Source organism: Oxyura jamaicensis, chromosome 3 (assembly GCF_011077185.1).
Source record: "Oxyura jamaicensis isolate SHBP4307 breed ruddy duck chromosome 3, BPBGC_Ojam_1.0, whole genome shotgun sequence".
NCBI classification, from domain to species: Eukaryota; Metazoa; Chordata; class Aves; order Anseriformes; family Anatidae; genus Oxyura; species Oxyura jamaicensis.
Genome location: NC_048895.1, coordinates 67456422 through 67464951, shown reverse-complemented (window position 1 = coordinate 67464951; position 8530 = coordinate 67456422).

Genomic DNA, 8530 nt, shown 5'->3' with positions numbered 1-8530 from the left:
GAATTAAAACAGTCAGGGTCTTAATAAATGCCCTCTTTTTAGCTTTGACAATAAGAGGAGCTAGGTCTTTCATAGGAGCCACTCTGTGCCACTCTGTTGCCACTCTGTGGAGCAACCTCTCTCCATAACCGCTGACCAAGATTAAATGAAACAGTTTCTGCTACAAATACACAGCACATTTCATACACATTTGGCCGTGCAGCAATGTGTGCATCTGTGTGCACACATTACTTTTGAGATATCAAAACAAAAGATATAAAAAGATCTCAGATGTACATATCCTTCTGGGGAAAAATATCAGAAAACTAACGTGTGCTAAGTGCTAATTACATCACATGAAGCAGTACTGTAAGACATTTAGGCAGTCTAATGATGAATATGGTAACTGAATATATGGGGAGCAGAACTGAGTTTTAGCATAATATCTCTTGGATGGAATTTGTGTAATCAAACTCTGTAAACCATGTCTAGACTTGCCTGCTGCTAAGAATAGTACAGATCTGAACATAAAGAAAACTATATTAATTTCTGTGTGCACTGTAGTTGAGATAGAGCTGATAGTTGTTGATTTTAAAGGCAAAGTAAGGTATGCAGTTGTCTTCATTATCGATCTAGACAAGAAAAACAACTTTGGACCTGAAGAACTGTTTGCTGAATGAAGGCCTGGAGTGGCTAGTGCATGAAATGAGAGTTTCAGAAGCACAGGGCAGATGCTCCTATAAAACTGTAACTTTGCAGGACAGCAACAGGCACCTCTCCTCTTACACATGCAGCTGCTCCAGAAATACTCACTTGTTTACTGTCGGCAGTGCGTGCACAAGGAGAGCACGCCTCCGCTCCTGTGCTGCAATTCAAAGGCACACGTAACAAGGGAGTGCGTGCCTGCTGAATCCTCCTGTCAGCAGATCTTCTCAGTTTTCACCTCTTCTTCACTACTTTACAAACTCTCAGCTATTTTTTCCCAAGTTGTAACATGGGGGCTCTTGGAGATTGTTGCCATTCTCCTCCCGCCTGTCATACACCTTGTTTCCAAGTATGGTCACTATGAGAGGACTGTCGCTTGGAGACTTTGTGGAAAATTAATGGCAGACAGGAAAGGGCAAAAAAGACAGGACAGATGGCTCTGTCACCACCACCAGCCTGATGCCATGAGAGAGCTTCAGTGCCTTTTCAAATGCCACTCTGTTCCGTAGACTTACTCTGAAGTTGATCCGATTGCACCCTTGGCAGCTGTCTTTCTTCTTTTTTCATAAGATTTTTCCTTGTCCTTCTGCTTACGGGGCTCATCCACATGGGGAACACAAAAGGTCAGTTTTTAAATTAGTGACCAGGTGCTGATGGTCTGAAATACTGTTTAACTACAGGCGTATTGGAATCTTGCTAGAAGTGGTGTTGAATAGTGTTGTTAATCGGGTTTGTTTACTTGCTGGTTAAAATCCAAATCAGGTCAGCTGAGACCCGAAGGGGAATGAGTAAACTTCTAATTTAGTAGGCGAAGGGAGTGATGTCACCTTACTTTATTCTTTAAACAGCATTCTGTCTAGTTTCACTTTCACAGGGAAACACACACCCATAATATTTTGGGTGCACATGGGAAGCCCGAAGAAATGTGTCTCTTGTGTGAGCAGGGCCAGACAAATTGTGGTTCATTTTATGCTCATACTCATGTAAAGATATGATTAGGATTTTATGTGTTTTAAACACGATGAACTTCAGTAGGGTTAATAAGTTGTGATGTGACACCGAACTGTGCAGTCGGAGTATACAGAGAGAAAGCTAATACCCTGTCCTCTGGAGAAGCAGGGTTGTAATCTCTAGCTATGTAGTTTCAGCCCATACGATTGTAATTATAGGAAAAGTTCTGCGTTGCACACATCCCAGACAGTACAGCAAAGTTTGCAGTTAGGAAAGAACAACTCATACCAGGCATATTTGCTTGCAAGGACTGGTATATTTGTAGTACTTTGTTAACTAGATGCAAGATTGAATGTTTTCTATATCCACCACTTTTGATATTGCTGGGCAAAGGGCTGGACAAAGTTCTAAAACTGGAGTATTAGACCGTCAACCAGAAAAGGTAGCACTCTTGAGAAATTTGGAGTGGAACCTTGTGTCTACATGTGAAAATGTGTTACTGTTACAAATCTACAGATGGGATTTGGCTACAGCCACTTGATGTGAAGAAATATCAGAGATCTTGCACTTTCCTGGGGACATTAATGGGATGTCTGAAACAGAAGTAAACATTCATCACTAGGAATTCTTGACATTCCTGAATATCACTCCTGAAGAGAGATACAGGGTGTTTACCTACAGACAGGTCTAGCCCCTGCTTGATGTCAGCTTTTCACATGATGGCTTTGCAACACCAACAATACTGAGTATTGGAACGTACTCTGCTGGAAACATAGCTGCAGATTGCTTGCAGGAAGACAGCTGACACTCCAGCTTTTGGAGTGGAAAGAGTGTTTTCTATTGCTGTGAAGAGGGTTATTTTTGCTGCCACAGCAGTGTATCACCAGTGTATCATTTATATCATTTCTTATGCAGAATCCTGTTATTCCAGGTACTCTTAGAAAGTAATTTATTTTTTTTTCCTAATTAAGCTGATCCTCAATCTTCCTTCAATGAAAAGCTACAGTATTAAAGTTTTAAGATCAGATGAAGCTCTAATTTGGGGGGAAATAAATGTTCATTCTGTAGTGATGAGTTCCAACTATGACTGGCTATGAAGTATTAAAAGAATATACATGACCTGTCTGGAAAATAGATCTGAAACACCTGAGCTTTTCTATGTTGCAGCTTTGAGATTGCCAGCACCCATCTTTGTGCTGGCATAGTCCACATATCAGAAGATGAAATGGAGAGGAGAGGAGAGGAGAGGAGAGGAGAGGAGAGGAGAGGAGAGGAGAGGACAGGACAGGACAGGACAGGACAGGACAGGACAGGACAGGACAGGACAGGACAGGACAGGACAGGACAAGTTCAGTTGGAAGGAACATACAAAGGTCATCTAATCTAACTGCATGACCACTTCAGGGATAATTAAAATTTAAGCATGTTATTAAGGACATTATCCAAGCATCTCTTGCATACTGACAGGCATCAACCACGTCTCTAGGAGGCCTGTTCCAGTGTTTTACCACCCTTATGGTGAAGTATTTTTTCCTAATATTTAGTCTGAACCTCCCCAGGAGAAGATCACTTGTTGATAACCTGCAACAGGGGTAATCTCTGTGTTTGTGTAAACAACAGTATGTAGCAGTAGGATTTCAGGAATGTCCAGGGTGAGTCACTCTTTGTGTCATAAAGTAGTCTGATAAATTTCGTGGATTCATCTGAATCAGTCTGTATTCCTCCTGCTTCTCTGAGCAACAATAAGTTCTAGCTTGGTTGCACCATTTCCACCTCACTTCTGCTTCATATACAGACAGATTAGAATGGAAGTGGATATTACCTTTGGGATTTACAAAGCAAGATGTTTTGCAGTGACAATGTCACTTACTAGACCAAACAGGGAAAGATGTAAGCCATTGTCTGCTTAACAAAATGGTGGCCTGACCTTATCTGGCCTTCAGTAATATAACAGTGCTCCATGCCATGTACCATCAACCCACTGCTCAGTTAGTTGCAAAGCCTACGGTAGACACTGCTATTGAATCTGTTGCAACTAAAACAAGCACCCAGAGCTATTCACTTCTAGGCTGGAGACTAGATCTGCTTGTACATTCATCACCCCATCATAAATTTCATCAGGGGCTGAAAGGAAAGAGAGAGCTAAGAAGGTGGCAAAAGCACAGATGTAGGCTAATATTCACACTTGGTACTGGACATGCTGTGTATATGAGATGCTATGCTGCAGTATGTGGTGTAGGAACACTGAATTAATTCATATATGCAATTTCATGTCTCATGTTAATTCTGCAGGCAGCTTCAACACTCCCTAAATTCCCTCAGGGTAATTTTCTTTTAATTTTCCAAGACGAGCCAGAAATACCACCTTCCTTTCCTGATATTTTTGCCTCATTATCTCTACTCCTTCTCATCTGTCTTGAAACTTTCCCTATAACATTACCCCTACTCCACCTCTTTAACTGGTCATATATTCTATCCTTTGCCCAGTTGGGTGACTAGGCTTTCTCAGTCCTGGCCTAGATGTGACATTTTGACTTGTTGTCCTTGCAGAACATAAATAATAAAGGCTTATCCATAGAAGACAAGCACAGGACTTCTGTTTTTGTAGATGGAAGCTTTTGTTCGTGTATCCACCTGTTCGATATCACTTAGACATATCAAAATGCACAAGATAATTTCCTACTATTACATTTCGTTCTCAGCAAATGCTATAATACCCACAGTAAAGTTAAGTCATGATGAATGGGAAGGAAGAATGCCCCGCAATCTCTACATGAGGACAGGTCCTGTGCCATTCCTTAGCTTCACTGTCACACCCAAGAGCACAGCCGCCTTGGCAATGTTCAGGTCTTGTTCTGTGTTCCCTACTTAAATGGTTCTAAGTATATATCACTGCCATGAGATCTCACTAGGATGGTTGCAGAGGGAGTTTAGGTATATCAGGTTCTTAGGCAATCCACAAAGCCTAACATGAGGTTACTTTTTCCAGGCTGCAAGCCTGAGTCAGGTGCTTAATGGAGGGTAACTAAATAACATCTGCCAGCTTAGAGCATATGTTTGAAAAACAAAGGTGTTGTTAGAGTAAGCCTGGAGTTATGTGCGCAAACTTGGACTGCAATTCCTCTCCTTGGCAGTGAGCCTTGGTGCTATGAAGAGCCTACATGAGGCCCAATGAAAATGCAGGGTAAAAGATGAATCCACAATACTTGTGAATTTAAATATTTAATTTAACTGATAGGTGAGGAAAGGACATTTTCACAGAAAGAACCTCAAATCTGAAGATGAGGTTATATCCCAAGATGGAATGTCTGTGGTAAGTCCTCACTGCCAATGTCCAGAGGATAAGCAGGACTGCTTTAAGGACAGGCAAACTTACCGGGAATGGGGAGATAGAGCCCACTTACTTTGCACGTTCACATGGAAAGACAGGGTGGGCTCCCTCTGCAGGCCAGAGAGTGCCGCCTGGAGGTGTAGACACAGCGAACCAAGAGCTCCAGAAATAGCTGTGGGAAGACACGTTGCCTCTCCTCATCAGTCGACTCCTATTTTCTCCAATTTTCCTGCTCCACCCAGCCTTCTGGAACAGCAACCCAAGTACTGCTAGTGTTGTGGTAAGAGAAAAGGAGATGGAGTTTAACAAGTGGGTAAAGACTCTCCATCTTTACTACTCCAAAATTTACAAGCTGTACTGATGAGCTACTGCTGGTTGTATCTTATTAGGAGAGAGAGATTCTTTCCTCTCTTTTTTTCCTCTAACAATAAATAAATAAATAAATAAATCTGTATTTATAAGCAGAAGCCAACCATCCACCTCCACCGAATGCAGAAGTCCTGTGGGTTAGAAGTGATGTAGAAATATGGGCAGTCATGCCACAGTGACAGTGGACCCATTTCACTTCCTGCCTGATGTAAAACTGCCTTGTACTCTTTGTAGTCTGGGGAAAGCAGAAAGACAAGGGCTACTCAAAATACCGCCTCCCAAAATTCTCATCAGACAGACTGCGTTGCAGCCAAGGCCTGGAAATAAGAAGGTCATGTGCAGTGACTCAGAAGTCATCTTCAGTGTAAGCAAGTAGTAGAGAGGAGGGGACAAGAATGGGGCTGATGCATAGGAGTGGTGAAGAAAATGTTAGAAGTCAAGACCATATAAACGTGACATGCTCATGGTCTTAGTTATACAGAATGCTTAGAATGGACAGAATGCCTAGGAGGACATAACCAAGGTGTTGGATAACAAGTTACTAAAGGTCAAGTGAATGATAATGTGTCCTAAACTGGGTCAGGTGAGTGCTAATTAATTATGCCTGTGTCAGCAAAATGGGTGGGCACATACAGTTGCTCTAGAAAAGCATTTAAATGAGATTGAACAAGATGTCTGTATCACCTGGACAATGAGGACAAGAGATGTGGTTTGCATGATGTGATGGTTACAATGGTTTTGTGAAGCACATTTAGTTCTTACAAGAGACCAACAAGGAAAAAACATGGAGACTGTTATTGAAATTGTAGAATAGGATATTAATACGGTCAGAAAATTGACCTGTATTGCTTTTGTAAGAGAGGAAATTGAATCAAAAGAAAATCTTATGGAAAGCACGATGTATAGGGGTTTACAGGCATGTGTAAGGGAAAAGAGGTGAAGAAAAACAGAGGCCCCTAAAAGGAAGCACAGCCAAGTACCTGATTACCCGCAACACTAACCTTACCTGCTCTCTAGTATTAAAGATGCACTGCTCTAATATTCCTTCAAGAAGCCTGCGTTACCCCGCTAAGTTTGTGGATATCGCACACCTCTTATGCTACAGGCTGGTTCTTGTTTTCCAAAATAAATATTTTGAAGAGGAAGCCTGCTGGACCTATTTTCTTCATCAGTTTGGAAACACTGTGTAGCTCCCTATCTCTGAAATGGTTTGGGAAGACCTCAAGAACCAGAAAAGTGACACTGGAAAGCAACAGGGAAAAAAAAAAAAAAAAAAAAAAAAGCAGAGGGAAGTTCACCAACAGTTCTGACCACAGAGAGAAAGTTCCTCTAGTCAGCCTGAACTGGCCACCTCATGGGGACAGTTTCTGACCAAGTAGGCAAAGTCACTGATGGATATGCGATCTCCAGCCTGCACAATATTTAGACAGGAAGTGAACCATGATAATAACTCACAGCAGTCTGCAAGGTACCAATTTAAGCCTCTTGCTTTCATTTTTACCTTCTGCCACCCTCTTTCACAAAGGGTGTAGGGAAGCTTTGTTTCCACAGAAGGGTGCTGTCAATGGCATGTTAACAGAAGTGGAAGTAGTGAATAAGCACACTTTTGGAACATTGCCTACCCAATAAGTCTAATGCACAGTGAAAGGGAAGCTCTGTCAAACCAATGGAAATAATTCTTCCATATTTCCAAGGGCCCAGGAAGTTCAGAGAGTCACTTATCCACCATCAGCTTTTATTATTTGATCTGACTCTTAAAACTTTGGCAGTGGGAATTAGTTGATACACATATTCAGAAAAACAACCATCAATAATGTCAGCCAAAAGAGATATGTGAGTAGCTTCTGTATATAGATGACATTTGTTACTACTGTGGAGACTGAGATGCATAACTGTGTGTGACCAGGCACAGACCACAGGCTCTTCATGTCTGCAGAAGATCTTCTTAATGGCAATTCAGTCATCTACACTAATATATATTTTTAAACTTAGTCAGAAAGCCACAATAAGAATGCTGTTTAATTAACTGACAGCAAAGTCCGTCTCCATTAAACATTTGTTATCGAAAGTCCACAGTAAAAAGGAAGCAGAAGGCAACCCAGAGGTGGCAGGAAATACCAGCTGGGCCAATGCTGCTCAGGTCAACTGGCAATAGTAAGCGGGGAAGGTGAGACCTAAGAGCAAAGAGAATGGATTCAAAAAAAATTGATCAGAAAACTCCCTTATACAATTAAACCTGGTGGGTTTGAAATGATTCAGCAGTTCAACACAAATAAGTAATGTAAATGCTTGAGTATTTGAAGGAGGAATTCTTCTGGCTTTCCGCAGATGTTCATGACCTCTCTGTGTCCTTGGTCTTCCATAGTCTTAAGCAAAACAAATGTCATCTTTCTTTCACCATCTTCACAGAAGAGTATGTATAAACCAGTTCTTGAATTCTGCTTTTTCTCCTTGTTTGAACATGACAGCAATGATGAAATTAAGTAAAAAGTTTGCTCTTGTACAAAGAAGAGAAGAAGGGAATCCTGTTTTGAGAAAACTGTTGAAGTGATGGTTTAATGAACCGTTCAAGATCCTAAGCTATTTTTTTTCAATGAGACAGGAATCTGTATCACCTCTTGTAGTAACTTATTCCAAACAGAAGCAATTGAGTGATGCTTTGTAGGTCAACATTTAAATTTATTTTGATAAGTAAACACATTAATTTTCTTGCAGAGGAAGTTGAATGTTCTAAGTGCAGAGAAAAGAAGTGTTAACATGTGTTTTATGGTACTCAAAGAACAATTTATATCCTGTATCTTTTAAATAAACCTATTACTATTACTATTACATATTAGTATTTTGAAACTATATTCTACTGTTAAAATATTTCAAATAACTTGACTGAAAGATAGATAAGCAGAAGGTTTAAATCTTGAGAGTTAGCATCCCACTAATGAGGATGTATGTATAATCACTAACCAGGTCTAAAACCAGCAGTTTCTCTCACCCTGCTCCCCTTGGTGACAGTCCCCTTGCCAGTTGGACAGGTCATCTCTGCCTTGCCTGGAATTTTCTTGATCTTCTCTCTTGAGTGGCAGCTGCTGGCACCCGGTGAACAAGAGGAATTTGCTGGCATATTGTGGGGCAGGCACAGTGGACTTCTGAGCACAGCAGAAAAACCAGTTGAGACCCTGCTAGTAGAGGGCAAAGAGC